Below are 27,858 nucleotides of genomic sequence, written 5' to 3' on the forward strand. Positions count from 1 at the left end.
TGGCTCAGCTCTGCAACGGGCTCAACCAGAACTCCAGGACACAAGACACCAAAGACTCCAGAAAAGTTCAGTACTGTACCCAAACTTTTCAATTTCTGTTTATTATGGTTTTTTTCCTCCTATTTCAAGATAGTGGAATCGAGTGGGAAATGGTTTTGTAGCCCCTCAGAGTGAAAACTTTTTTCTGAGAGTGAACAAATGTGATTGCTCTGGTTGAGGATCAAAGTTTCACTTTGATGACTACAAAGGAAAATGGGCAGTCCAAAAAGCGGATCCGTCAGGACACCCATGGGGCACCCAAGACCTGAACCTCTGCCACTGTCTGGGCAAGGATCTCAGCCAGGATTCAGCTAATCTGGTAGGTCCTTGGATGGCCAAGGGCTCTCCTGGGAAAGACACCTTTGGTGCTGGCTTGAATTTGTGTGATTTCTACCAAAGCGAGTTTCTGGGGGCTTTTCTAGTGTTGGCTTAAGGGGGGAGATGTCTCACACCCCTTCCCCACTCAAATACAGGTTCCTAGACTGAGGCACCATGGGGTTGTGGGTTTTCTTTTTCTTTTCAATAAATAAATAACTACCTTCCCCAGCATTCAAATCTCCAGCTTGGCAGGCAAAGGCAAAACCAAGATCTTTTTGGCAAGAGGTGGAAATCAGCACAGCACTACCCGAAAATGAAGTGACGAGGTTTTAGAGAGATCATTTCGTCATCAGGGACAGGTCAGAGAAGGAGCTGGTCAAGACTCTGTTTTTTCTGAGCTCCCCCACCACCGTGTAATGCAGCACCGTGCCACAGATCTTCCAGCCAGTTTGGGCAAGCCAAGATGTCTCGATAGCTCATTGCAGAGGCTGGTGGGGAGGAAAAAAGCATGTTCTGGAAGCAGGGTGGGTTCAGCAGAGGTGACTGGTGAGGGATTTTGGCTAAGCCGCTGCTGGTTTGTGTTGGGGAAGCTGTGCCATGTGGCTGGGAACTTTGCAACCCTATTAGATGCCTGCCTGATCCAGCTGATGCAGAGCCAGGGGATGGATCATCTTCTCTTGCCTGCCTCTCGTAGATGCGGTAAGCAGCCCCTCCGACCTCGAAGCCTACAATGTGGAAAAGAGAAGCCAATTCTCTTACCCTTAATTTTCCTGGCTGTCTTTGATAAACTGGTTTGACAGTTTTTCATCAGGGAGAGGTACTGTAGAAGCAGGGCAGAGCTGCAGAGGCTCTAAGTCCATCTGCAAGTCATGGAAGAGGATGGGTCAGAGGAGGTAGGCAGGGAGATGAGGTGGACCGAGAAGATTCATTTAGGCAGGTTTGAGCTGATGGTATTACACGCCTCAGTGGCATACAAACTGACTGGTTTGATATCTGGTGGAGGCAGCGAGCATGCTCTGTAGGGTTTGGTTGTGCAGGTGCAGTGGCTATGCCCCGAATTTTGCCAGGCTTGGTAGCCTCCATCTGCAAGATGGAAATCAAGTACCCATGAGGGATACAGCATGTACTTCATGCATTGCTGACCCCTTGGCATCTGCTCATCCTCTTTGCTGATGCCTAACAGCCAGCTGTGCACAAGGCTGGACTACAACCCCCAGAAGCCTGCACAGGGTTTTTGTGTCAGAATAAACAGCGCTCCCCCAAATATATGAAGTGCTAATGACCCTTGTTGGCTTTTCTTGAGGGAACAATGTTGTTTCAGCAGTAAATCAGCTTCCTCTTCATTAAAGTCACCACCTTGGGAATGCCGACTTTGAAAATAATGCCGTCACCTCCTCCAGCTACCTGCCAGGCTCCGAACACCAGAGGGCTTTTTATAAAAGCTTTAAATAAAAGTATGTCCCAGGGTCCTTTGCTTTTGGAGAGGTCTGAGTACCAAGCAGACAAATAATGGGAGCGAGAGAGCTAACCAGCAACTTTCTCCTTTAGCTACTCCTTTTGCTTATTATTTTTAGATTGGTCCCAGGTTGCCATGTTGATTGATTAATTGCTGGTGCAACGGGAAAAAAAAAAAAAAGAAGAAGAAGGAATAGCCTGCAAATTTGAGAAGGCACCAGAGGATTTGGGGAGGGAATGGAGGAAAGGTGATCCATGTTGCAAAGCCAACAAGGGGAATTTGCCCTGTGACTAATATTTGTTTTCTTTAATGGTAGATGGTGGAGTTGTGAGAGTCTGATGGAAGAACAGGAAAATTTGGATTCACAGCCAAGTCAGCCACAACAAGGGACCAGAGTGAGCTATGCGGAAGAACCAAATGAAAACTGAAAATTTCAGCTGGTAGGAGGGGAAAGGGGGATGTCTAAAGAAAAGATGGGCTGAAAGACTGGGAATTAGCAAAAATAGCAAATGAAAAAATTGTGCGTGACATCTTGGAAAGGATCACAGGAGCTTGAAGACTTGGCTCTAAGGAAGAGGTCAGCAGGTAGCAGTGAGTATTATGGATCAACATATATACCTGTGCCCTCACTGTGGCAGACCTCACTCCCACTCAGCCAACACGGCTGGCAAGCAGTTCTTAGGAGAAAGACCAGCAAGGATCCTTCCCCCAGGTCATGGCACATATTTAATCCCAAGGTCTGCAGCCAAAGTCTACAAAACTCCTTAAGACCAATGGAAAAATAATGAGGCTGAAGTGACCAAATTTTTCTTACTTAGCCATTCCCTCACTTTCCTGATCTTTACTAAAATATATGATTTTCTAAACTGGCCTTTCATAGAAATAAGTTCTCCAGATGGAGGTGAACACGTTGTGCAATGATGGTTGGCTGACCTGGTGACATGAAGAGAGTCAATCCAAAGGATGTAGCTGTGTGGAACGTAAGTTTTCCTTCTCCAGTGCTCAGCTGGAAGAGATAAATTGATGTTGCCGTGGCCAGGGGGATGGAGAAGATGTTGTTTGTGGCTAACCTTTGATCCAAGGGTGGTCTGAGATGGGGGGGACAGGGAAAATGCCCCCCTCTTGTGCTGGCCCATTATCAGAGGCTGAGCAAGGCTTGGCCTTCAAGGCAGAGGTTGCGCCTGATGGCTTTGTGTGCAGAGGACCTCCATGTGTCACAGGCACCTTTGACGCACAATCTGTTGTTAGAAACTGTGCCTGAAGTGCTCAAAGGAAAACAACCAAAACAATAGCAGGTCTGGATGTCCAGACCCTTATTTCAACATCACAATGAGGGCTGGGGACTCATTCAGGATGGGGACCACTGCCCTGGAAGCTCACTCCAGGCTGGGGAGAGCCTGGCACCCTTCAAACAAAGGGTTCCTGGAGCAAATGACCCTGGCTATTTTAGTTCTTACAAAAATGAATATGCCATGAATGCCTCATTGTGAATCCCTGTAAAAAGGCGCACAATGTCTTAAAATCTGAGTCAACAAACACACGCAAATCTTGGTGGAAATGCATCCTGGTCAGACAGGTCTGGATCCTATAACTATAAAGGTGTTTTATTTCCTGGAATTCTGACATCAAAGGGTGGATTTTCAAGACAAATAGCTGCTATTTTCATTTCTCTGGAGAAATCATATGATGTGATTGACAATTAAGATCAGAAAAAGATTTGATGGGCAAAAGATCAGGAAATAAATCTCCCCACACCACCAAATCCAGGGCTGTTATCAAAAGCTATTCATCCCTGCTCAGCACTACGAGGATCACAGGAATCTGGGACCTAATTTACGGGTATTTTTTTTTAGTAACACTAACAGAGGATTGAGGAAATTGGGCTTAGTTTTACCTGCTACAAAGCTCCATAAGGGCTGGAGTGAAGGAACAGATATTGAGCCAGATTCCCCAAAGATGGCACAGCGGAGACATGGACTTGCAGCATGCTCCACCCTGGAGATTTTAACCCTTTGGGGCCAAGAGCTTTTCCCACATAATGAGCTAACATCACCGCCTTCCTCCATCTACATTTTTTCAGTGGATGGAGAGCTACAACACTGGGGAAAAAAGTACCATTTAAGACACCTTTGGTAAGTGGCAGTGACAAATGCCGGGGCATGTGGTTGCTAGCTGTGATCTGCTCAGGGATGGTAGGAAGGAGGGAGAGGGGGTGATACTAGTCACAGCCATCCCCCAAAAAATCAGGAGGGTTAGCAGGCCTACGTTTCTACAGCTGAGCCTTGTTTCCACCCGTCTCTGACCATTGGGGAGCTTGGGCCAGATTTGACATTGATTGACCATTTTAGTCCAAAGAAACAGCATTTTATTTCCTGAGACCATTACATTTGTGTGTCACAACCGCATAGGCCAGACTTCTCTGGTAACAGGCAAAGGCATATGGTTTTATTTCTCCGGTAAGCCTAATGGTGTGCAGGAGGCAAGGTTATGATGCTGTGCTGGTTTTCCCCCAAGGGAACCCACAGATGGTGCCGAGTCCTGAGACGTGGCACAAGCTCAACCCAAAGTTAGGTTTGGGTCCTCTGTCCTACTTCAGTCCTGGATTTAAGGGTCTTTGGGGAACAACCTCAGAACACGGACAGAGGGTTAGCAGATCAGTACGGTGATGGAGGAGGTATGACTGACTGTGACGTTCCTGCTGGTTGCTCTTACTCAGGACTTGGCTAGGGAAGGGAAGGTGATCTTCTCGGTCCCATGACCAGGAGTATCCAGGGCAGCTGTGTTGAAATGCAACCATGGGGGCAGATACAACAATTAGGTAGGGGCCGAGAAGTCCTTCCTCCCTCCTGCATCATCCTTCCCTCCAGACCAAGCTGTTGCACTGATGGTGGTTCTTCTGTCAAGCAAAGGGTGCTCTCCTGATCGACCATCACCTACCACTTTACTCAGAGCTCTTCTGTGGCCCTTTGGGGTGTCCAGATCCTAACAGTGACATGGGGATGCTAACAGTGCTCTACAGCTCAGAAATGCTGTCAGTTCAATGCTACAGTAACAGGAGTTACAGAGGTACAAGAGAGACTTGGCTTCCCTTTCTATTTACTGTTCACGATCTGGACAGAGTTAGATAAAACTACTTTCAGGTGGAAGACCCTGCCACCATCAGAACAAGCAGATGACTTTTTTTTTTTCCCCATTTTATTTTTTTTCTTTTTCTTCAAAACCTGCCCAAAGACAGCATCATTATTTTCCGATTGTTCCAACCTGAATCCAGGAAAGCACCTTAAGCACACGCTTAACTTTTGGTATGTGAGTAATCCCGTCCTCTTTGGCAAAGCACTTAAGCACATGCTTAATTTTAAATTTGTTCTTGAGCACAGTGAAATGTAAGCTGGTGTTTGAGTGCTCTGCTGGATGGGAGCCAGCGCGCTCAGCACCTTAGAGGGCTCAGCTCCTCAGAGAAAGATGCCATGATTCAAGAAAGCTGTTAACTTTAAGTACTTGCTTAAGTTTCAGGTGTAATATGGTATAAAGTCTTAACCTGTGAAGCCGTAAGTGAGTAATGTGGACAAATGCCAACCAGAGCTGGTAAAAGGATGAAGAAAAGTTCCGTCATTGTTTTTCACCAGTGCTTCTCTTTCTCTCTTTTTGCTAGGATTCTGCTTTTTTGGAAACATTGGCAGCTCTCTGTCTGAGCTTAAGGTAGCCAAACTTTATTTGAAAAAACAAAGCTGGTCAAGATCTTGAAAGTCCCAATTTTTCTACCCACTCAAAAGATGACAACCTCTTTTATAACTTTGTTATGCAGTCAACATGTACGTATGTTGCAGAAAATTGATTGTAAATGTTTTTTTAAAAAGTAATGGATGTCTATGTGCATATATATGCGCGCACACACACACGCATATATATATATGCACATATGTTCCTCTTCTTATAAATCCCAGACACTTGCTTAATAAGGGATGCAACGTTGCAAGGGCATGGCAGGGAAAAGCCAGCTGCAAAGAGCACCTCAAAAAATGCCCCTGCTCTGAAGGTTTCCTGACCACTCCAGCATAAGGGCATGCACTAAACATCCCAACGTGACAGCTTGTCTTCTTGGTGGTTTTCAGGCTCCGGTGGTTTGTGAAGCATCAAACAAGTCTCTGGCTAAGATCTGAACATTGCCCATCTGAGCACACATGTCAGTAAAATTTTATGGGGGGGAAATTCCACATTTTAAGGAAAAAAAGAAAGGAGCGGAGGTTTGGGTCTGGTTCTCTTTAAAAAATGGCAGCTGTTTGAAAGCTGCCTACAAGTTCAAAATGTTAGAAGCTGGTATTAGGAGCTCAAACCTGGTGTTAACAGAAATGAAGGAATGGATATCACGACCACATATGTGATACTGATGCAAGAGTTGATGGGAAGTCAGAGAGAGAGCGCTCTTGTGTGGATGTAACATACTTGTAAATTAAGTTTAGGGTCCTCTCCAGCCTTTCGCCCACAGAGGCTAGCTGCCCACCATCCCCACCGTGTGAGAAAAGGCTTCCTCCAGGCCAAGCAGCAGAGCTGAGGCGCTGCTGAAGCCAGTGGTGAGGCAAGAGGGTTGATTTCTCTTGTGTGATGGCCACATAGACATGGAAGGGAGTTTGGTCTGAACATTAAGCAGAAATCAGGGTGGGATTTTTTTTCTCCAAAACAAAACAAGCAGAATGAATTCAGGTGAAAAAAAACCCCAAACCCTTCTGTTTTAATTAATTCTGGTCTATTTTGGGTACCTTCCCAAGTCAGGCCACTTTTTAAAAGAAAAATAATAGCGATGAATGAATATTAATGATGAAATAAAACGTTTGAAAATCTTCCAAGTGAAACCTATTCAATTTTAATATGTCAAAGCATAGCATCTGGACACCTAAGAAAATTTAAACATGTATTTTTCTCCTTAAAACCCACTGTCTTGCCAAGCCTCGATTCAGCACGATTCTGCCCTCCCCAAAATGCATTTTCTGGTGGTAGTAATTCCCTGGCAGCTCTGTTCCTACAGCAGGGGCAGCAGTGGGAGACAAGGGGACTTCTCATTGTCCTGGGGCACCAGTTGCCCCAGAGATGTGACCCATGGCAGGACGTGGCTGCCGTAAGAGCATCTCCTCCTGTGAGGACGTCTGCTACCCTTGCAGATGTGTGGAGCTCGTCCATAACACCAGCAGCAAACATCTGCCAGCTTGTTTGTTCAGGTCTAGATCTCCAGCTCAAACCCTCCCAAATACCCAGTTTCCAAAGGAAGAAGGAGTATTTTGTACATATGTTTGCTCTTAATCCCTCTTTTTGTAGGAACCTGTTAAAGTAAAGGGTTAACACATCCACAGAACAGCCAAGGGAAATGGGAGAGCCAGCAAGCCCAGGTCTTCACTGGTGTCTGTCATTGCGGGGTCTGTCTTTCAAAGCCTATATAAATAAACTTCCTAGTAAACTCAGCAATTTTGTCATCATAAAGGCTGGCAGCCTTTCCTGGCAATAAAATAAACTCTAATCATTTCTTCAAATAAAACACAAATAGCAGCAACGCATTCGCAGGAGGCTCTGGCCGATTTTGCTTCTCCCCCCCGCCCCTCCAGCCACCCCACCATGTGCGTGCCATGCCAGCCCGTGATGGATGGAGAAACGCAGGGGCACTCTGCTGCTAAATGCTTAAAAGGAAACAGACCCTATGTCTGCAACGTAAATCAGGAATGGGCAAGGAGCTCAAACAAAATAAGAAACCACTCTGATCCTCCTGCCATGCCGCTCAACCAGATCAAAAATACTCCTCCCGCCTCCACAGATCCCGAGGATGCTTCCCTTCCCTTTCTCAGGCACACCTATTTCCTTACAGCTCTCTTTTCCTCCAAAAAAAAGCTCTGATAATCTCAGGAGAAGCCTGTTCTTGCCATTTGTCCTCTGTGCTGTGGCTGATTGAAAACCATGCTTTGCAAAGAATAATTTGATGGACAACGACCGCTCCAACAAAATGGAAACCTTGAGTCAAGAATTTAAGCTTGTCGGGGATGTCGCATCCCTTTCCCTGTGGAAGACCAACCAGAAATCAGGTAAACACGAGCAGAAAGGATTGCAAAAGTGAAAAAGAAAGAAAAGCACATCAGTCGTTCCTGCCCCTTGTGCTCCTGAACACCCTCCTCTTTCGAGGCTTGCTCTGCAAGACATATTGCAGAGCAGAAAAGACAGATGGAAATGGCTAAAGAAGCTGAACTATCAATTTTTTATAACCTTGTATCTGGCACGTTGTTTTTTAGTTTGAAGACAAGGAAGAAAAATGACGGGTTTACATACAGACCGATGGACATCAGCAGATCACATCCCATCCTAGCACAGCGTCACTCTGTCCCCAGGAACGTGCCTGGTCCCTGCTCAATAACAGCCCTTCCTTCTGCATGTCGACTGTTAGCAGCCCACGGCACAGTCCCGCCACGGGCTTGTGCACTATCTCCCTGGATTCCCCACTCAGCTGCATCTGCACTGCAGCATACACGGCAGCCACAACTGCTGCTAAACTCTAAAAGCAACAAGAGTCGAGACAGGCATCATAGCAGGGGTGTGCAGGGACGCCGACTGTTGGGTTGCACATCCGGCTCAAAAACAAGCGCAAGATGATCTGGCTTTAGTCACCTGTAAAACAAAGCTGTTGGCTCTTGTCCTAGCACGGCATCAGCCTCTCCAGGTGATGAAAGCATGTCACTTGGGCTGGGTCTCTGGCACAGTCCATCTCCCCCTGCATTAGATCTAGTTCTGCCAAGCACTTCGTGTTCTGTGGAGGGCTTTTTTTGTGATAAAAACACCCAGTTCTGGAAACTTCAGAACATTTTGTGAAAGTTTCGCAAAAGTTTCACTGAGCAGCTCAGTTGAAAAATGTTTCTTAAAAATCTGAGGACATGGGTTTCTTCTGACATATATTGTGAAATGAAACATTGTGGCTTTTCCATGCAAAACGCCCTTTGGCTTTTTTAATGCCCTTATTTTGTTTTGCTTCAATTTTTGAATGCAATTTTCCTTGCTCAAAACTGCAAGGCAGAGTTTCTCTCTTAAGCTTAACCAAAATAGTTAGCCCTACGTGGAATTGCTATAATTTTGGTTCGGTTTGATGAAACGCAAAAAAAAAAAACCCACACACCCCCAAATCAATGTGATATGACTTGAATTAATTGCTTTTTCAATTGCTAATGAATCAGAAACCATTCATTTGGACAGCTGGCTTTTGCCAATCCACTCTTAGCAACTTGCAGTGCAAGGACATGGCTGGCATGGGGTAGTAGATGAGAACATCTGCTGAGCACTTTCATTGCTTCAAAAAAAGGGAGCAACTTCTCTGGAGAAGTGTCTGGTCTGGACGATGCTTAGCGAATTGAGGAGAGGGACTGGTTTGCCTTAAACTCACTGAAATCTGCACCTCACTGGAAAACGTTTTCTTTTTGGAAAGGCATTAAAACAGGGGTTTGAGGGCTATGAAAAAACTTTTTCAATGAACTAGAAATATGCACATACCACAAACACACTCCCTAAGATTTTCATTTGCATTAAAAAAAAATAATAAAATACCACACTTTTTTCATTTCAGTAACAAAAACTGAATGCTTACAGATTGGTTTTCAGCTTTAAGCCAGGTTGTAGTTTTATATTGAGTATTATTGTGTCATTGATTAAAATCACCTACATTAAAACCAAAAAAAAAAAAAAAAAAAGAAGAAGAAAAAAACCCCTTTGATTTTAAATTAAACAACTTCTGGACAAGTCAAAACCTCCCATTCAGATCATTCCTATATTTCAAAGTGCTGGTAACTACAAAGTCGCAGGATAAAGCATTGACTTAAAAACCAAAGAGCATTCTTTCATCCATATGTATACTGAATATATTTTCATTTTAATTAGGCTGCAGTAAATACTTAAAAAGGTAACGCAGAGAATGTGATTAACATGAGATCTAAATCAAGGTTGGTTTTTCATAGTCATGACCATGGCACAGAGCCCCAGAAGCACTGTGGAAAGCACCACCACATTTGTCCAGAAACACAGAAATTTGTGCAGAAGTTGACCTTGGACACGGGAACCACCATGGTGGTTGAGCCTTGCACTGTCCTGCATTTACAGTGGGAAATGGCTGTCCCAAGGACTAGCCCGTCATCACTTATATGAGCCTTTTCTCCATGACAGGTGGCTTTAAATGCACAGATGTGGTGATGCAAATCATATGGCTTTGGTGAAGACTTTAACATGGCCAAGCATAGCCATTTTTTGTGGCGGAAGCCATAGCTGCAGCAACTCTTAATGGGACAAGATGAGATATTTCTGAACAAAATATCACGCTTTTTCTTCCTACCTTTGCAGTATTCTCCTGGGCAATTCTGTTCCACCATCAGGAGCTCTCCCAAACCTCCTTAAAGGCTGGTGGGGGCTGGTACCAAGGATACCCACACCAATGTCCCATCAGGAAATGACTGTCCATATACTGTGGTTTCACCACCCCTCAAAATGCCGGTGCAACAGATAGACCCGAGCACAGGTCCCTAGAGTCTCCACAAACAAGGCAGCTCAGGGATGCCAGCTCCCAGAGCTCAGTGCAGTCTCGTTTTCTCGAGTTCTTGGCAGTCTCTGAAGCTTTCTTGACAGAGTAAATTAGGCATTGTGGAGCTCCATGGCTAGACTTCTTCCGGCTGCTGAGTGCACTTAAAGCTAGAGCAGATAAGTCCACACTGGAGCCCATAGAAACCCTGTAGCAGTTTGGTGGAGGGAACTCAAGACACATTTAGATATACGATACACTCAGCATCTTCCCCGCTGCCAAAACAAGGGTGAAAGGCCATTAAAATAAGCAAGGGCGAAGGTTTCTGTGTTTAATTGCATTCCTTGGATGCTGAAGGAAAGCACTCTTCAGAACAGCCACCCACCAGACAAGGATGAATGTTCCCACCAGCCTGCTGGGATCTTCTCCAGGGTCCCTCACCAGGAAAGCATGCACCTCCTTGGGGTCGTCTCCATACATCTCTGCTCTCCTTACCCATGACCTCCTTTTCACTCTCTCTCCTCCAGCTTTGCACACCTCCACCATATCCTCACCTCTACCAGCCCTTCACATCAAAAACGCTTTCCCAACAAATTACCACCCATGTTAGAGAAGTGGTAAGAGCACATCTGAGAAGGAAAGGTCCTGTCTGGAAGAACCTGGTTGTGTCGCACTTGGCCATTCTTGTCATACCTAGGATGCTGTCACCTGCCTGAAAAGATTCAAAGTAATAATAATACTGCCCTCCCACTGAAGGTTCATACAACCCGACTGAGTCAACCATATTTTGAAGTGATAATTGGATTCTTCATTCTAGGAATTAAGAAACACAGCCTCTGTAAACCCTTTGACTTGTAACTGTGTTTATGTGCTTATTTGTAGTACCAGCTTAGGGGCTTTTGATACCTTTTTTTTTTTTTTTTTTTTTTTTTTCCTGCTATATTCCCAGCTCTTCTCCTGGACAGCCATTTCCACTTCCTGGCTCATATTGCATGAACATTTTTTATAATACTTCTTTCATCTGATTTTAAAAATGCTTTGATCAAAATCTCCCTTCTGAAAACTGAATGTGGTTTGAATCATCAAGCCTGGCTATTGCTAATAAAAGGAAAGAACTGACTTTTAATGACTTTGTTGGTGTTTGTGTGATCTAAAAAGAAATCACTGGGAATATACCTGCAAGTAACAGAGGCCCCTTAGTGCTTACTTTGTGTGAATTGTTTTTCCAGGCTTTTTTTTTTTTTTTTCATGCTGTTGTTTATGGAGTCATCCAAGAAGCTTTGTTTGGTTTGATTTTTAAAAAATACAAATTTGTTTGACTTTTGCTTTTTTCTCTGGGGATATCTTGTGTGAAACAAAGATTTTTCACTGCAAGTCTGTTCTGTGACCGTTCACATTCTGAAGCAGCTCCAGCGAGGCAAATGCATGGTGATACTTGCTAATGAGCATTTTCACCCTTCAGCCTATGGATATTCTTTTTCTCCCCCCAAAACGTATATGGCAGAGATCATTACAAGGCCTCTCATCCACACAGTGCCCCCAGGCCATCCTTTGGTGGTGGGACCATCCCAAGATGTTTTCATTCCGGTAGAAAAGAGCAAGCCAAGGATGGTCTATGTACAATGCAAATCCCACCACAGCTAAGACAGCCAGCTACCCCTCTCCAACATGCTCAGCCCCACATGCGTCAACACCAGGGCTGGAAGCTGAGAACCAAAACCCTACAAGGCTGAGGGCAATCTGCTTTATGTTTTCTCATGCAGTGGAAGCGCACAGGCATCTGCTCTTCATTAAAAGCAACTATTTTGGCTAGATACAGGTAGTGTGTTTTCACTCGGCAGCTCTGGCATTAAAACTTATCTTGTGATTTACCAGTTTTAGGGGAGAAAATGTCAAATCTTCATTTTCAGATGGCCTGTGTTGAAGAACCCACCAAAACCGTAGCTGGGCTGCTGAGAGCTTCCCTGTGTCCAGGTACCTCACCTGCAGCCTGGATCGGTTACGCATCAACAGCTAGATCCCTCTGTGCCTCTGCCGGTTCAGCCAGGGAGTTTGTCTGCTCTCAGAAGCGCTCCTGACCTAAGACATTGTAAACTGCTCTCTTCGTCATCTCCAAATATACAGTTTGGTTCCTGATCTCGGGTTGTGCTCATCATTTTTCTGCACTTACTCTGGTGTCTTCGTTTGCCAGAGGCACCCCCGTGCATCCATTTACACTCCCATCCTAGACCTTGGTAAAGCAACATCTCTGGAACTAGCCATGAGGGAAAAACTATTATTTATGCCTTTTTTTTTTCCTCTTAAGACACCATCTACTACATCCAATTCTGCAGTCTTCCAACCACTTGGTTCTGCCCTTGAACAATACTGCAATTAACTAAGTGTGGGAATGACGATGTGGCTCATTTGAGGTTTTGTTTCCACTCAGATGAGAGTTAATCTCCCCTGCGAGTTTGAACATTTCTTTTCCTGCTGAACTGTTTATTTTTCGATTCTGGATGATTTCTAAGAATAGCAGTTTGGGTTCCATAAAAATTTACTCTTGTGCTTTGATTCATTGCACTTAAAGACCCTGTTGTCATTCTCCCAAGTGTTGGCATGCAGTATTTGACAATCTTCAATGGAGAAAATTCCTAGAATATAAGAACAAGACCTTGCGCTTTGACTTCATTTTCTTTTCCTTTCTCTGCAGATGCAAAATGGATGTTTATTTTTCATTAGCAATGCCACAGGATTTTTGGAGGCATGTTCCCTTCGGTTTTAAACTGACTCTTTTTCCGGCGTTAGATTTGCCCAGGCTTTTAGCCTTTGTTCTCTGCGGATGTTATTCTAGCAGGCCAGCGCTCCCGTAGGAAACACAACCATGGCCTTGCTGTGTCGTGTGGTTTCCACAGCCGTATGAGTTTGTAGAACTGGGAGAACTGGCTTGGGACTAGGCAGTAGCCAGTGACTCAATGGCTACAGCGGCTGTCTTGAAGGCAAATGTCTTCTCCTCCTTGCGTGTAATGGCATTGTGAGGTCAGGAGACAACAGGACAGCCAGTGCAAGCCCACAGATGGGGGTGGCACCTGCAGTGGGGCTCTTCGGAGTCCCACGTCCCTTCCTGTGGTAAAGCTCTTCTCACCCCTATGCAGTCTGGGACGTCATCTGAGCAGGATGCACTGTGAAGCAGAACCTGAAGCACAAGGCTGGATGGAGCGTCCAGCGCTCAGCATTGCCCCCATGATAGCCCATGGAGGTGCTCTGGTGGGTGGGCAACCACCCTGTGAAATCCATCATCATCATCAGGGTTAGCTCTGGCTCCGATGCTTGCACAGCAAATTGCAGTAGAGTTCTCTAACCTAAACCCTGCAGTTTTTCTCCTATCTGATATAAATCTCCAGTTTGTCTTCCAGCACCAGTGACACCTCTGCCACCAGATTTACCACACAGCGTTAGTTCTGCCCACTCAGTTCTTTTAACACAATTTGACCTAGGTACCTTAGTAAGAATCCTCCATCTCCCAACTTGCTTCCGCTGATGCCTTCTGATATGAATCACCCTAGCTCCAAAGGTTTGATTTTTATTATTTTTTTTTCCTCCTTTTTAAGACTAGCTTTCCTCATCTTTCACCCCACCGGGAAGCACTCGGGCTCTGGGGTAACATCAGGTTCCTGCAAGTGCTAGAGAGCTTCCTGGTGGCCTGGAGCTCCAAGCCAGCATCCACCCACATTTGTGGTGTCTTTGAACCGCTTATAAATAGATCGCGCTCATGCGGCTGTTTCATGTGCAACCATGGGACCGAGGGGAAGCGGCTCAGATCTCAGGCACAACGTACAGGCTCTGGTGTCGTCCTGGCCATCCATCAATGCTGAAACCCTTATGAAATCCAGAAGATATTCTGACATGTGATTTGCTCACTCCATCATGGGGGGCTGGGGCGGGGGGGAGACATTTTTTTTAGGAAAGCAAGCGAGCAAGCAAACTGGCAGAACTCCTGCCACAAGGAATGAATTTGCACACACACTTTGATCCCTTTATGATTTTTTTATTTGTGTTAGCCACATCCTCTTCGCTGCACCACTCAGCAAAAGATGCTTTAAATTAGATGGGGCTTGGAAAACACTCTCTTTGTGACTCCCCCCCTAGCCTTGCCTGCCCCCGAGGCTTAGTATTGGTCTGGTAGCCAGAGCTTTGCCTAACATGAAACTGGCACAAATGAAAAGGCGGATAAATAAACGTCCAGGAATCTTGTTTGTCATATTTAATCCATCACGTTTCCCAAACAGCCTGGTCAAAAAATTCTGCAGCAGTGTTTACATCATCCTGATTGAAAGCTACATCCGTGCATATAAATACCATTCCTGGATGTAGCTCCAGTTTCACATGAAGGCAGCTATCATCCTGTCTGCCTTCACCACTGGGAAAAAAATAAAAAAAAACCCCTTTGCATTTCTTCCTTTGCTCGTTCCTGCCCAATCCAGCCTCCAACACTTGCACATTCTTTTTTTTTTTCCTTCCTTTCTTCTTCTGGTAAGCTTTGCCCAATTCTGTGATTTCCTGGTATACACAAGGGGTGATGAGCAAGTGGAATTCGCAAGACCACGAGGAGATGTGCTAATGAAAGTGGCATGATGCAAGCACTTAGACATGCAACCTGGTAGGGTTTTGCATCATCGCGGGCCATGTGTCTGTTACCGTGTGCTGTGGCTGGGAGCAGCAATCCTGCTTCGAGGTGGGGAAAACCACCAGAAACACACATCGAGCCAGTGCAAATAAGAGATGATTTCCAGTTCAGTGACTGGAAGAGGAAAAAAGCTATTTACTAGATCAAGGAGTAGGAGATGGTCACTGACCCTACATCCAGGCAATCAAGGGCAAGCCATCATGGTGGCAAAATTTAGAAAAGACCAGAGTCCAACAGCTCTGCATGCCATGGGCTACCAAATACTTCCCAACAGCTCCAGCTCTTCAACAGACTGAACAGCTAAGAAGACACAGGGGAGAACAAAAAAAAAAAAAAAAAAAAAAAAAGGAAAAAGGAAAAGAAACTAACCTGCTTGCAAAACCTGCTTGCAATCAGATGACACATTTTGTTCCATTAAAAATGAAGTTTTCCATTTGCTTCATGGATTTCTCCTGTTAGAAGAAAAACAAACAAAACTGTCCTTTGCCATTCTTACCTTCCTGCTCCCCCCAACCACCCCAACTTTTTGTTCTCCATGGCCAAAATCACACTGGACACAAATCATCCCCTGTAAATTGCACTTTTCTGTGGTAAGTGATTTCACCACAAAACGTCATGCTATATTGCCTCCAGTTGTTCTCATGCCACTCACACAGATTTCTATAAAATACTTTGCCCACTCAGCTTCCTTTATAGACTGAGTTGAATATTATGATGCATTTTGACACTGCCACACAGTTAAATAAACTCATTTTTTAAGTCTTACCCTAATTTGGTGCCATGATTCTCAATCACACGTATTGGCAGTGTTGTCCAGAGGTTGGATTTCACAAAAGGGTCGGAGACAGACATCCTAGAAGTGAAAGGCTTTGTAAAACTGGCCTCTGATTTGGGCATCCCCTTGGGTCTGGGATGGTTTCCGAGCCCTTATCGTTGAAAACCTCCAGTCCTAAAAGGAAACAGCACCTGTTTTATTCAGCCAAGCAGCACAGACATTTCCCAGGTGCCTCTTAACACCCCTTGGAATAAAAATAAGACTGTCAGATGATGCATCACAGATAAATCGGTATTTTGCCTGTCAGAAGATACCCACCTCTTTATTTATAAGTGCTGTTAGCATCCCTACTTCTGAAAGCGGGGCCTTGCGGAGGCTGTAGACAGACACCACTGTCTCAAGTAACAGCAGACCATAGAACTTTATAAAAACTTTTTAATCCCAGTAAAAAATAAGAGACCGTAAACCCACTTTTACCCTTCCTCCTTCACCTCTTGCCTACTCAAAAGCAGGAGCTGCTTCTGGCCTCCAGATGTCAAACCCACAAGCTCTTCCCCTTTTGCTATTTTTGCCGTCCACTTTGATCTTTCGCAACGGCTGCCCGGGGAAGTGGGGGGAGGCACACGGGGCTGGGGGCAGAGCATGCTGCCGTGCCCCCCTCCAAGCCCACAGGCTTTCCCTCGCTTCCCTTTGCAGGGCTGGCGGGGAAATCCACCTAAAGCTGGGCTGAAAATCAGGGAGAGAGGTGGCGGAACAGCGGTTGGAAGAGGTGGGTGGCAGGGCTGGGAGGATGCGCAGGGGGAAGAGTGATGGGCGAGAAGGGAGCTGCTGGGTGGGCACGGCTGAGCAGGAGGGGGGCTGGAGGCACCTGCTGTGGACTCAGCCCTAAGGGCTGTGTGGGGATGGGTCTTGCGGGGGGTGGGACTTTGTCTCTTACAGCACATTGCTTTGGGCCAAAGTGGGATGCAGGACGGACAGCAAGTTGCCATCTCCAGCCATGGGGGCAGCTGGAGGTGCAGAAGACAGCACTCCTTAGCCACCCCAAATAAATCTCACCTGCTTCAGGGACATTTGATCACCACGGACTTTTCTCTTCCCTGTACCGAGGGTCGAACATCATAGCATTAAAGGCAGGGGAATGTGCTATATATGGCAGTGTAAGTACGGCGACATATGAATCACTCGCTACCGGCGGGGTGCCTGACCTCCAGGCATCCCCAAAAGAGAAGGGATTCCCTTTCAAAGGCAGCTGAGTCATGCCCAGAGCAGTATCTCTGTTATAATTCACTGCACGGTCAATAGGCTGCGTCACCCCATAGCATCTTAGACTGACTAACGCCTCGAAACCCACCCTCTCTCCAATAAAATATAGAGAATAAATCTTTTTCATGCGATACCGTAGAAGGGAAATGAAATTATACTATCAATGGGACTCATTGCTGGAGCAAAGGAAGTAATATTACAGCTGGAGAGTCAACGTCCAGTTCAAAAGTCGTGAATATCTTCTTTCTGCTTCCCTGCCAGTGTTTTATTGTTGTGGTGGGTAATGTAAGAAAGCTCTTGCGGCACAGCTCAGCTTGCCTTGAGAGACCCACTCAGCAACTTCAGGCTGGCAACAGCGCTGAGAGGATTGCGTGGTTTGATGCTTTTATAGCCAAAAATGATAAAGGAAAAAATTGGCATGTTTAAAGACCTATGGGGATGGGTGTGTGTGTAGGGTAGGGAATTGACGTTTGAGACTGAAACAAATCGCATCAGGTATTTGCCCAGTTTCTGCATTCCACGAGCTCCCTGCCGAGGGAGCCTGGGGTGAGGAAACACTCAGGCACATTGCATGGACAGGGACAGGCAACGGCAGCGTAACCCGCACTAGCAAGCTGCCGAGGCGTAGGCAAAATGCTGGCAAGTGCAGTCTTGGTGGTTTAGTTGCTCCGGCTTTACTGTGGGAATCAGAATAGAGACTTTGTTTGCTGCGGGTGGGCAAACATGACAGAAAAGGAAATTTTTCACACAGGCATCTTTGCCCCTTTAACTTCCAAACAGATTGCTGCATTTTAACAGCAAATATTCCCATTCAGTTTGTTCCAGGAAAAACTTCTTTCCCATGGACTTTTCACTTTTTTTGGCCAGTGAAAAAGATGTTGGGGTGAATTTATGTGCGTTTTCCTACGAAACAGCAAACTCAAGGCCTCCTGTGTCATCCTTATATTTTCCAGCTGACTTGAGACTAAAGAGGTGAGTGCTAAAGACTTCAGTGCTCTAAGTCAACAGGAATAAATATAAAAACTCAGGTGGGCTATCTTTTTTCATGCAGATCTTCTTGAATACTAGCCATGCCGAGCCCAGCTGTGATGGCTGCACAAGTGACCCAGGTGCCTGCTAGTACAGATGGTGCTGGTGCAGGTTTCGAGCAGGCAAAACAGTTCCAGTTCTGCCTGTAGTTCCTCTGTGACCATGCTTCCTACTTCCCCAAAACCTAGCTCCATCAACTCTGTCTCAGCTCTTTAATCCAACCCCGTTCTGCCAGCAGAGATCCTGGCACAGCTCAGCTGCCACCCCCTCTCATGGCCCCCCCCACTGCTTCCCAGCCCTGGGGATGCCCCATGTTTGCACATCTGGGCATCCTTGCACGCTTGAAGTGGCCCAGGCAGCCTGCAAGCTTGCAGGCAGGTTCCAGCTCAGAAATGCGGGGAGTTCTGCATCTCCAGAGCACGCTGATCTGGCAGAGGGTAGCTGAGCTATCCTGAAGCCTGGTTAACCATTTTCCAATTGCATGGAGGTAAACTGGAAAGCAACAGAGAGTTGCTTGGGAGTTATGCTGAAGCATGAGAGCGATCCTCCCACGCAAGCCCAACCCTTATTTGAGATGGGGGCATGTGGGTGGGAAAATCTGACCCCAATATTCTCCTGAGGAACCTATGGCTGGAGGAAGCCCCAACATGTCCTGGGGTGACCAATAACCAGGTTCAAAAAGTCATCAATCAGGATACTGAAGAAAGATGGCACAGCTTTCCAGAAAGACCAAGCCAGAGCAGGATTTTGGCTGCAGAGCACTGAGATGATTTAGGAGGTAAAACACTTGAGTTTGTGTCAAATTTCCCTTTCCTCTGCTCCCCAGCACCCACCCGGTTGCCTGTTATTCTCCAGCCCTCCCTTGCTGCTCCCACCCCACTCCAAGCCACCGTCACCTCGTTGCTCATTGTGGCACTGGCCGGGGTGACGACAGGCAGGCTTCGCACATGCCGAGGGGCTGCACAGCAAGTGCTCAGCAGGTCAAAGCCCCCCTCAGCCACCTCCCCATCCCTGGAGGGGCTCCCTTTCGCCTGCAGGGCAAGGGACGGCACCTTGGGGATGCTGCCTCCTCCCAAGTACCCACCTCCTACCTTCTCCTGGGCATTTCATGGTAGCCACAGTGGTGTAAAAAACTAAAAACAGCGTCAACAATGTGCAAACAGGTGTTTCCTATATATGCATATGTGTACATATACGTACACATATATCCCTGACGTGGCACTGAAACTACTTGCTGTTTTCTGTTATAAAAGCTTCAGTTTTGCCTCGAGGCACTTGCGAAAACAAGTCCATGATACACATTACAGACAGATACCACCACAGAAATCTCCCCTCCTGCAGCTGTAGCGACTCTTTCCCTTGTAAACATATCAAGTTGAGATCAAAATTCGCTCCCTCCAAATGAATTCCTGCATCTCCACTAGCTGCATATTTGTGGCTGTTTAGTATTCCCAATTTAGGCATTGGCAGAAACAAAGAATAAGTGAGTATAAGAACACATATGCTGAGAAATGCAGTGCTGAAGGGTATCCCACCCTTAATTTAAATAGTAGAACTAAAATATCTCGTGTGTGTGTGTGTGTACACACATATGCACATATGTCATGGTACTTAAGCAAACATTAGATCCACAGACCACTGAGCATTTGCTTCTCCTATGTCACATTTGGAAAAGTGCTAATGCCTTATGGGAAATGTGGAAAAAAATGTAAATATTTTGTTCCAACACAACATAGCTTACCACTGCGCTTTTCTGACTTTCTCCTCCCTTGCAGCAAACAGCAAGCAAATAATGCTCCGAATGCTTCTGCTTTCTCCACGTATAAACTAATTCTGCCCCTTTGAACCAGCCTAACTGGGAGCAGGTTTTTTCCAGGTGTGTTTTTCATGCTCTACAAACCATCAAATTCATCAATTCATAAAAAAAAAAAAAAAAAAACAAAACCAAAAAAAAACAACCCAAAACCAAATCCATCGATTCCTATTGCCTGCCGTCTTCTTGGGCCGGGGGGCGGGGGGGACACCCCTCTATCCAAATCGGTTGCCAGGTAAAGGGTTATAATTGCAAGAATCGGATTCAAACCACCCCATTTCTAGGCTGAGACAGACTCTGACCAAGAGGGAGGGGAAGGTTCCCTTTGCAGAAACAGGCAGTTTAGGGCTGGTACGCACCTGAGCTGTCCTCTCGAGGACCACTAAGGATATCTGTAGGGACAGCAGGGTTGGTGACCCCGTGCTGTGAACGGCTCAGCAGGTGCCGAGGGATGCCATGGGCCCCCATCTCCACGGAGAAGCTGATGGTCCCCCTGCACGGGAAAACACACTCAACTCTGGATTGGGAACTACAACAAAAATATTATGTCAGCACAAAAAAAAAAAAAAAAAAAATTGTTGCAGTTTTAGCAAAGCTTGCGTGGAAAATGGAGACCTTGACACCAGAAGATGATCGTTTAGCAAACACTAGCTACAAAATACCTCATTAAATACCTCTCCAAAAGAGCTGTGGGCTGCTAGGCAAACCCGCACACCAGCCCAGCAGAGGTTATTGGTTTAACAGGTCCCTACCACGCTGCGCTTTATGGGACCCTTCTGTATTACTGGATATATTTTGGCTTGCTGTGAAGGAATTGTTCTTGCCAAAAGGGTTACTATTACCTCTGGCTTCTCATTGTAAGAGGGAGTCAGGCAGTGGTGCCGTGCTGGGATGGAGGAATTTTCCGCTGCTCTCCTGCCGTGCTGGGGGAGCACAGCGCCGAAGCTACTGCGCTGAAACGCTTCTGAGACAATATCATATTCCTCCGTCATATCTTCACCTGCCCATTTCACTGCATTATTAGGTTTTTTATTTATATTACACTTGTGCCACAAGCTCTCCTTGCACACAGTACTGGAAAAGCACAGAGATATCCCTCTCTCCTAGTGCTGCAGATGTAAATGGATACATCAGAGCAAAGGCAGCAGCAAGGCAGCTATTGCTCCTTTTATTTTTATTTTTTTCCTTTCTTTTCATTGAAAACTGGCTCCAGCTAAGTTAGCCACGGAAGGTTGCACTGGGAGCTAGTGGCACTTCTGAGAAGAGGATCTGACATGTCACGCAGAGGTTTTAAAGCAAAGCATGTGCTGCAGCCAGCAGGTTTAGGTGAGGTGGGAAAGGGGAGCCCAAGCCTTTGTTGCGAGGGTCTTGTTTTGACGCCTAGAAGCAGAGGAAGGGAAGCTAGGCTCCTCGCAGGGAGGATCTGAACCTGAAAGGCAGGATCCCTGCCACCAGCAAATGGAACAGCACTCTCCAGTGGGAATGGTTTGGTGACTACAGCCATGCACCGCGTCCTCTGGGCTCCCTACCAGCTGCCTCTGCTTAGTGGGCGTAGCTTGAGCAAGGTGTTTGCAGAAGAGCATACCAGGAGATGAGACATAAGCAACCAGGAAAATATGGCTCGACTTAAACATTTGCCTCAGACATGCTTTTTCCCACTGATTTCTGTTCTCTCTAGATGGAGATGACACCATGTGGTTGCTTGCCTTTCAGAGTCAGCATTGATGGGGAAAGGTGGCTTTTCTTGGACAGCCAGCAGTCTTTCAGGATGAGTGACCTCTGAGGCCACAGAGGGTTAAAAGGCATGGGGGAATACGTGCTCTGAGGGTGAATTTATGAACCCTAATAAAACTGCTGGGGGAGGAAAGATAACAAGGGCAAACTGAAAAATGTTTCAGCATTTGCATTCCTCCACCTTCTGTCCTAGAGGTGGGGAGACGTTCTCCCTCATGTCCTGCCAAGAAAAGAAATGGCTGTAAAACTGCTGATATCATTTTCAGTTCCTCCCCCCACTTCGAATCTGCAAACCTCATCCCTGCTTCCCTCTCAGAGAGTAGGAAATGGTTTGGGTTAAATGAGCGTGGAAGCTGGAAAGCCTGGAATTGGAATCATTTCCCCGCTGGCCTTCCAGGGGCTCCGACGGGAAAAGCCCCCAGGCACAACCGGAGAACAAGATCTCCTGCCAGCTCTTCTTCCACTTACGCCTCCCAGTGCTTCACCTCACGGGGTCTGCTTTAGCACTCAGGTGGTGGGGCAGAGAGGGGGAGAAGGTTGTTTTTCTTTCCTTCAGGCTTTGCAAATGGACTTCCAGGGCAAACAAAATAATTGGCTCAGGCAAAGGCAAGAGCTGAAAGGCATCATTTGGCAGGTGGAGCTGTCACCTTTCCCATCACTCCTTCACCTCCTTACTGCCAAAGCACCCGCCTCTTGAAGAAAATGTACACCATGAACGTCCACCTGCTGGCCTCCAGGGTTATCATCTGGAAGATGGTGGGACTTTCTGAGCAGAACCCTTATGCTTGCACCTTTCAGGATTGAGTATGCTTCAGTGTAGGCTTGGGATCCTCAGAGGAACCAGAGGATGCTGAGAAAATACTGTTATGCTTCAAAAAGGTGACGAAGATTTCCAAGAAGCAAGTGAGAGGAGGAGGGAGGGATGACACAAGGAGCGGGGACGCACAGGGAGTTCAACTCTGGAAATGCAAGGCATCTACAGAAATCCTTGAAGGACGCTCGGTCTGCACTATCTGTGCGAGGTCGGTTCCCCTGATCACACACAGAAAATGAGCTGATTAAAACAAAGAGCGGTGCAGCTACAGAGATGACAGCATTTCATTGGAAGACCTGGAACAGAAAGCCATGGGAGGCCCCTGGAAGAGGTTTGCATGGAGGATGTCCCCAGAGAAATACTTGTCATGAAAGAGCCCCCAAGCCTGGCTTGGTGCAGGTCTTTCATCAGCAAGGCTTCAGCTGGAGATCTGGGACTCAGGGTCCTCCATGCCAGGCATCGTACGAACACAAAGGTGGTCCTGCCTCCGCTTATTTAAGACATCCCCCATGCATACAGGGACCAGCTTTACCCCCCTACCCCCGCAGCCCGGGAAAACAGCCCTTTCTCCCCCTTGCAGCACTACATCATCTCCTTGTGCTGACACAAGGAGCCTGCAGCAGAGGTGGGTGTAGGACCCAGGCTTCATGAGCACCAGCTCTGCCTGTTAAAACACCACGCCAATCTTCTCCAGATGAATAGGAGGCAACTTCAACACTCTGGCAAAGCTGCTTGGAGAGAGGCGATAGACCCCCAAGGCTACCCCTAAATCTGTCACACAGCACGTCCTCCTTCCCCTAGCACTCACATATTGATACTGGGGGGGGCGGCCCTAGCTGTCCCTGTGGGTCCCAGAGGAAATGGTTTTATAGGACTCTGGTGGATGCAGAAAATAACTTCCACTTAACAGCAGGCGCTGGCTCAGCATTTGCTGGCCTGAGACAGATCAAACACTTCAGAGCAATTCCCGAGTTATTGGTCCTCCAGCTCAGAGGTTCCCAGCCAAATCTTTATCCTCTGCTTCTAAAAGCTGGTTCTACTTTATATTCAGGAATAATACCCCTAAAAACATGCATTTATGAATGAGCAATATTTTCCTCACCTCCGCAAAAGCACGGCACTGGGCTGGAGTCCAGGACGCAGCGGCATCTCTTGCAAAGGTGCAGAGCATATTTGTCCAGACCCCTCAAGCGCTCCGGGAGCCAGCCCCAGCCTAGCACTGCTGCCTTTGCAAGCTGGCTATCGGGACACGGGCTCTCCAGCCACGCTCTTTAGTTAATGAGCGTCTGCACAACACATTTTTAGTTCTCATGCCCCTTCATCTCTCGTGATCCAACACGCTTGAACCAGCCTGTATGGATGCGATACGGTCCCCCAGAGCAATCAGGCTTTTGAATGGACATTGCATTTTTGAATGCACATTGCAGAGCTTCAGAAACAGTGCCCAAGCCGGATGAGTAGAGCAGATTAATCCTGGTGGCCAGAATCTTCACACTTTGGGAAAGGCCATGTGCACCCCAGAGAAAGAAAAACAGCACAAGGTAAATGGAAAACTCTCACCCAGAGCGAGCTATGCTAATCGGCACCAGCTGGTGCTCTGCTAATATTTTGATAGAGTCCTGTTTTCTCTCCAGAACAGAAACTTTACTGACATTTTTTTTTCCCTTCCCCCACCCCTTCCCTGCCCTTTCCTTCTGTCATAGTTCTGGCATGGTGTAAAGGGGAACATATGTAGCAGACATAAATGTCGGATGAAAGAAGAGAAAAACAGAGGAGAGTAAGAAACCACTCAGCTTCATCAGTGCATGAAAACACGGATTATATCCCTGAGCTAAGCTGTCCTCTCGCCCCTCCATCCCCATCCCATGCATGCACCTTGCCCTCCTGCAGCCTCCCTCACTGCCTTACAGGGGAGCAGAGCACACACAAAACCTGTAACGAAGGGTGAGTGATTCCTGATATAAAGCTGAACTCACGTGATCAATCAAAGAAACGAAGAGGAACCAGTTTGACTATTCATTACATATTCCATACTAAATCGCTCTTTCCAGCCAATGCCTAGAGAAGCTTCAGGAAAGTCATTCGTCTTGGTTGTCTCAAGGAAGGTAATCAGCCTTCCAAACAGACATGGCCATTTTGTCAAAATTCAGGAGATTTTAGGAATACGTCAGTTTTATGCCAATTGCATGTAGGAGAAAAGAAAGAAAAAAAAAGAAAAAAAAAAAAGAAAAAAACATTATGTCAATGTCTTCCAATGTGGGGTTTTGAAAATGTCATATTTTCTGTTTTTAAAATTACATTAGAGCCATCAACATTGGAATTAAGCCACATTTTTATCAAGCAGAATCTGTTAAAGCACCTCCTGTCTACCACTGCAGACTGCCAGCAAGCTGCAAGGAGGGGGCTGCTCCATGCAGGGGGGCAAGCAGGAACAAAGGAGGCTCAGGAGGACCCTTTGCAGGGGGATCCCACACCACCAGCATGCTCTCCCACAGCATCTGCATGCAGTGGTGCAGAGCAGGGTGCTGGCAACAGGCTCCACCAACAGCCCCAGACAAGGCAGAGGGATGGACCACACCAGGACCCAGCCAGGGGTCCAGCCAGGACCAGCAGAAGATGGAGCAGACAGGGCTGGAGATATGTCTCCAAGAGCCCATCCAGGAAATAGGGCGAGGGAAGAGACAAAGTGCATTTGCCATGGAACAGGCGCCCTGCCCTGAAGGTAAATGGAGCCCATGAGCCCAATGACAGGGGCTGCACAGGCTGTCCCTGATGAGACTGTTCAGGACAGTTAAGGTGCATTGGTATCCTCCAGGCCCTGCCTAAGAAACCTTCCCGAGGCTCAGTCCCCTTGGATTATGGCAAAATCTCTTTTTCATTAATAAAGCAGATGACCTCTGGCTCTCAGAGTATGTCTGAGCACATCTATGGTGCAAATCTGGGAGGCAGCTACTTTGCGGAGAAGGTGGTGTCCAACTCCTCCGCTGTTTTGGCAGATGCAAGGGCATGGGATGGCCTTTCTCCCCACTGAGTCCCATTACCTTGTTCATGGATGAAAGCTTCTGGAAGTCCACTTCTTGTATCCAGCTGCCATTTATCTACATCCCTCCCACAGAGCCAGCGGGGTTTATTTTTTTTAACCTACTGTTGGATAATAAGACAGATGTCCGCACTGGGTCTTATTTTGAATAGATCTAAACTAGAAACAAATGTATTGGATGGGATGACTGAATGTGTAGCATGTGCCCTGTTCCAGCATGTCTGACTAAAGCAAGAAAGAGTGGCTAGCTCCCATTTTATTTTTTGAGGGAGCTGCTTTTAAGATGGGAAATGGAAGTACCCCAGCAAAGGAGGGGATCCTTGCAGTAAGACATGACTCCTGTAGGGAAGAGTAAAACATAGGTGAGAAAATATGGCTGAAAACATGCAAAATACAAGAAAAGTTGTGCTTGCCTGCTGCCTTTGCCTCCTCTTTCTGTCCCCTGGGGATGGACTGAAGCATTCAGGTGGGGAACAGGACACCCTCCTGGTGAAATCCGAGTTAATTCTGGAAGAAACACATGTTCGCAGATGCCTTTGAAAGCCCAAGGCTGTATGTCTGAGGTGGAAATCGGCACTTGAACAGAGACCAGAACCACCTAGGGAAAGAAGAGGAAGAAAACAAACCAGGGGTGAAGTGGAGCAGCAGAGGAAGGTAAGGGTGAAGATCAAAGGAGAGGGGCAGGTTCAGAGCCACCGCGCTCTCTCTGGTTCTGTTGGGTCTTCCTCCACCAGTCCCAGCACACGTGTCCATCTGTTTGGACAGCTGACTGTCGCTGACCCCGGGTGCTTGGGGTGGTTGGTGGGCTCAGCAGTGCAGGTTGCTCACTGCCTGGGATGCTCCTGGGGGCTCACCAGGGCAGCCCCAAGCCTGTGTGTGGTCAGGGCGCTGCCTTCCCTCCCAGAGCAAGAGATTACAGAGAGCACAGCTGAGAAACTCGAAATGCATCAGAAGGAAGCAAACTGGGAGCCGGAGAATTCAGCATCACAACCACCTGGGGCACCGGCATTAATCAATACGGTCTATTTCAATTTTTAAAGCAGACATTAGTGATGCATCTGTATTTAATGCTTGTCCCAGGAGTCTTGATACTTTCTACAGCCAAAAAAGGCAGCCAGATCACCCCAGCCCATCCCAAGCTAGCAAAAGCAGGACAGAGGTGAGCCATCATGCCACAGAAGCGAAGGCTTTGTCATCCCATCTGTCATCTCCTGCATACAGGACTGGGGGCTGCCATCTCAGGACAAACATCTGATACTGGGTGCTTGTCTTCACCCAGCCAGCCAGCTGCTGCGGGATGTGAAAAAAACCTCTTCCCAGCTCTCCTATTAGCTTCTGACTGCCTGTTCTTTTTTGATCAGGAGGTATCAATATTTAAGCTGCTGTTCAGAGTGTCAATAGAGTCCAGGCACTGGTTTTTCTCCAGCTACCATGAAAATCCTTGTCCCTATCTCCACTTTGGAGCTGATGGTGCAAATCTCAGCGGCATTCTTCACTATTGCTTATTTTATCGGCAGGAACTGATGCTGCAAGCAGGCCATGCTGGAGGACTCCAAACATCAATAAATACTCTTGGAGGCCACAGTTACCTTCTGCTGGTCCTGAGTTCAGAAAATACCTGAAGTCACGAGGCCACAGTGTCACCCTCAGCAAGGTCCCATCTGAAACTTCTCTCACCATTTTAATTTCCTTTAGCATACTACCCTGCCCTAAGAGCTTTACTTGACTTGTTAGGTTTGGCATGTCTTTAGTACTATTTTTGGAGGATTCCAGAACATGTTTCTGACTTTGGCCATCTTCATCTTCTTCTTATAATTATTAATAATATTTTTCCTTCCAGTCACTGGACTCATTCCCACGTTGGCTGCAAGGCTTCAACACCAATTGCCACTTAATTCAATCTTCCTCTCTTTCAGGAGCACCTTCTCACAACACTGCCATATTACTGCTGCAAATCCATGGAAAATAAAAACTTGGAGAACCAGGGGGGTTGACTTACAGAAAGCACCTTGAAATACATGCCTGTGTGTGCTTTGTACTATAAACACCTTCTCTCCCTCTTCCAAGAAACCGAGGGTCCCCCGTACCATGCGCCTGACAGGACACAAGGAGATCCTCAAAACCTCAGAAAGCTTAAAATACACTTTTTCTCCCCGAAAAGTTGGGATCTCCCAGCCTGCTACAGTGGGATATCAAAGTCAGAGAAGAAGGGATCCTCCTGATGTGAACAAGTCTCCCCCATTTGGAACCAGCCAAGGATTCACCTCTGGAGCCCCAGGAACTAAGAGAAGTCCTGTGGTCCCAGCAAGGAAAGAGGAGAAGGGGATGTGCCCACCAGAACAAGGGAAGCAATAAAAACAAAAAGGCTGGAAGAAGAAACA

At 46.7% G+C, this 27,858-nt stretch overlaps 2 long non-coding RNA genes across 4 annotated transcripts; one reads left to right on the top strand and one right to left on the bottom strand.

Moving 5' to 3' along the window:
- Nucleotides 1–8,403: 8,403 nt before the first annotated feature.
- On the bottom strand, nucleotides 8,404–24,547 carry LOC308069028. The gene is made up of 5 exons (XR_013930239.1): nucleotides 24,414–24,547; nucleotides 20,249–23,931; nucleotides 15,776–15,862; nucleotides 15,379–15,461; nucleotides 8,404–10,618 (listed from the first exon to the last, which is right to left on the bottom strand). It is a non-coding gene; the product is annotated as an uncharacterized lncRNA (long non-coding RNA).
- On the top strand, nucleotides 15,777–27,496 carry LOC308069027. 3 transcript variants are annotated; one of them, XR_013930236.1, is made up of 4 exons: nucleotides 15,777–16,553; nucleotides 17,863–18,019; nucleotides 18,099–26,131; nucleotides 27,394–27,496. It is a non-coding gene; the product is annotated as an uncharacterized lncRNA (long non-coding RNA). The 3 variants fall into 3 exon arrangements; XR_013930237.1 differs by having other exon boundaries at nucleotides 18,099–27,131; nucleotides 27,394–27,483; XR_013930238.1 differs by lacking the exon at nucleotides 27,394–27,496 and having other exon boundaries at nucleotides 18,099–23,978; nucleotides 24,141–25,346.
- Nucleotides 27,497–27,858: the final 362 nt, after the last annotated feature.

Source organism: Falco punctatus, assembly GCF_963210335.1.
Source record: "Falco punctatus genome assembly, chromosome: 8".
Classification (NCBI taxonomy): Eukaryota; Metazoa; Chordata; class Aves; order Falconiformes; family Falconidae; genus Falco; species Falco punctatus.